Below are 3303 nucleotides of genomic sequence, written 5' to 3'. Positions count from 1 at the left end.
AGCTTTATTTAATTCAAAATTTTCAAATTTATTTATTTCTAATTGATTATATGATCTTAAAACATACATTTTAACAAATTAACTAATTCAAAATTATTTGGAAATAAAAACTCCTTCAAAAATCGATCATCTACTTTTGAACCATGAAGACCATAAATTTTTACGTATTTTACTCTTTAACTTTAAAAAGAAAACTGATTTAAAACATCACATTTAAAACCCACTTTCCCTAAATTTTCTCTCCAAAACCTAACCTAAGGATAATGGACAATCGCTCAACCACGCACAACTCACGAAACATACGCAGATTGAAACCCACAAAACATACTTCTCCAAACTAGCGGCCAACTTCCATTTCTCCCGTGTTCTTAAACTCAAATCTCGCTAAAAAAATTCAAGGAAACATACGGTTTATGAAAAATATTAATCAAGGCTGTAACAATTTCAAAAAGGCAATATGTGGGAAGTACCAAATCGTTAGAATCCTGACGCTATATTCTCGATTGAATTGGTTCTACCAGAAGAAAAGGTATTAAAAATATATTATTGTCTTATATTTTGTTTTGGTAACTCTGTTTTTTTAATTTGCATGTGTGCGCATTCATGGGATAATCGGTAGCAAAACTCGATTGAAGATTCAGTGCACCAGACATATGTGTCCTCAAATATCTTTCTCGGTGATATACAGATACATGTATCACGTTTTGCTTCTCTATTTTTTATTTGCAAATTTGGCTTTTTTGATTTGCTATTTGTATATTTTTTTTTAATTTCTATGTGCATATACACGGGATAATCAGTAGCAAAATCCAGTATTTAAGTTGCAGATTTCCGTTAAATTGTATATTTTAGGTCTTTTTTTTTAACTCAATTATTTTCTTATATTTGTTTGGATCCCTAATATTCAAGGCATATATGAAGAGAAGGAATGCGAGGTAAGTACATCGATCACTTTTAATTTGTCCTTTAAGATGACACTTATTTTACTTATACATGTGAATACATATATTTGACAATAACATTTTTAGATCTGGTCAAACTCGGATTCTTCGAAAGATACACGAAAAACTTGATTATTAGAATTCAAGGGTTTATATTCAGTATTAAACTTTTCGTTCTTTTCGTTCTTCACAACCAATTTTTCACTTTTCGTTCTTTTTGCTTCTTTCTTTTCTGTTATAAATTGTTCAATAAAACATGAAATACACTACTAAGAATCGAGTTTCATCTATCATACCATAATGAATTACATTTTGCGTTAAGTTAAGTTACAAGAGACTCTGTTGTACTTTGTTGAAATTTAAGGTCTTGCTTGAAACTTTGTAAATTCTTGAAACTATACCAACGCATACAAAATGTCATCTATTCTGATTTTTCAAATGTGGAATGATTATCATATAAAAGTTCTACAATCTTTATCTCCAGAAACTATAGAACAATGTATATGAATATACACATATATTTTTCATTTTCACTTTTACCTTTCACTTTTTTTTCTTGGGAGAATGAACAGCGTCGTGAAAATAAACTTTGTAGACTAGAAAAATAACTTGACAACATTACATCGTTCCATTTTGCTGATATGTGAATGTGTAATCTGACAAATCTCCCTGAAATTTTTCAGTCAAATAGTAATTTTTTAGTTGTTAAATTATCTATCTATATTTGCAGGCAATCACTTTATTTTAAATTGTACAGTTGCAGGAAGAAGGACTAACAACCATAATTTCACTTTTCATTGGCTGCTTTTAGGTATGACATAGTAGTTAGAACAAGTTATTAGTAAAGATATAATAAAATTATTTGAATATAAAAATCAAACTGTTATGGTGTTAAATTTTCATATTAGTTTTATGGAATAACAGAATGTAAACATTTGTTTGGAATAAAGCTGACACATTACAGTTTGAATTTTACGTATGTGCATATACATGGGATAATTAGTAGCAAAATCTAGTATTTAAGTTGCAGATTTCCGTTAAATTATATATTTTAGGTCTTTTTTTTTTTTTTAACTCAATTATTTTCTTATATTTGTTTGGATCCCTAAAATTCAAGGCATATATGAAGAAAAGGAATGCAAGGTAAGTACATCGATCACTTTTAATTTGTCCTTTGAGATGACACTTATTTTACTTATACATGTGGATACATATATTTGACAATAACATTTTTAGATCTGGTCAAACTCGGATTCTTCGAAAGATACACGAAAAACTTGATTATTAGAATTCAAGGGTTTATATTCAGTATTAAACTTTTCGTTCTTTTCGTTCTTCACAACCAATTTTTCACTTTTCGTTCTTTTTGCTTCTTTCTTTTCTGTTATAAATTGTTCAATAAAACATGAAATACACTACTAAGAATCGAGTTTCATCTATCATACCATAATGAATTACATTCTGCGTTAAGTTACAAGAGACTTTGTTGTACTTTGTTGAAATTTAAGGTCTTGGTTGAAACTTTATAAATTCTTGAAACTATACCAACGCATACAAAATGTCATCTATTCTGATTTTTCAGTTGTGGAATGATTATCATATAAAAGTTCTACAATCGTTATCTCCAGAAACTATAGAACAATGCATATGAATATACACATATATTCTTTATTTTCACTTTTACCTTTCACTTTTTTTTTCTTGGGAGAATGAACAGCGTCGTGAAAATAAACTTTGTAGACTAGAAAAATAACTTGACAACATTACATCATTCCATTTTGCTGATACGTGAATGTGTAATCTGACAAATCTCCCTGAAATTTTCCAGTCAAATAGTAATTTTTTAGTTGTTAAATTATCTATCTATATTTGCAGGCACTCACTTTATTTAAATTGTACAGTTGCAGGAAGAAGGACTAGCAACCATCATTTCACTTTTCATTGGTTGCTTTTAGGTATGACATAGTAGTTAGAACAAGTTATTAGTAAAGATATAATGAAATTATTTGAATATAAAAATCAAACTGTTATGGTGTTAAATTTTCATATTAGTTTTATGGAATAACAGAATGTAAACATTTGTTTGGAATAAAGCTGACACATTACAGTTTGAATTTTACGTATGTGCATATACATGGGATAATCAGTAGCACAATCCAGTATTTAAGTTGCAGATTTTCGTTAAATTGTATATTTTAGGTCCTTTTTTTTAACTCAATTATTTTCTTATATTTGTTTGGATCCCTAATATTCAAGGCATATATGAAGAAAAGGAATGCAAGGTAAGTACATCGATCACTTTTAATTTGTCCTTTGAGATGACACTTATTTTACTTATACATGTGGATACATATATTTGACA

At 28.4% G+C, this 3303-nt stretch overlaps 1 long non-coding RNA gene across 1 annotated transcript; it reads left to right on the top strand.

The window, feature by feature from the left end:
- Positions 1-308: 308 nt before the first annotated feature.
- Positions 309-3055, top strand: LOC109212454. Its single transcript, XR_002065851.1, has 3 exons — positions 309-529; positions 1699-1752; positions 2843-3055. It is a non-coding gene; the product is annotated as an uncharacterized LOC109212454 (long non-coding RNA).
- The last annotated feature ends 248 nt before the right edge of the window (positions 3056-3303 follow it).

The sequence above is a fragment of the Nicotiana attenuata genome, unplaced genomic scaffold (genome assembly GCF_001879085.1).
Source record: "Nicotiana attenuata strain UT unplaced genomic scaffold, NIATTr2, whole genome shotgun sequence".
NCBI classification, from domain to species: Eukaryota; Viridiplantae; Streptophyta; class Magnoliopsida; order Solanales; family Solanaceae; genus Nicotiana; species Nicotiana attenuata.
This window is presented reverse-complemented; position numbering and strand designations above follow the sequence as displayed.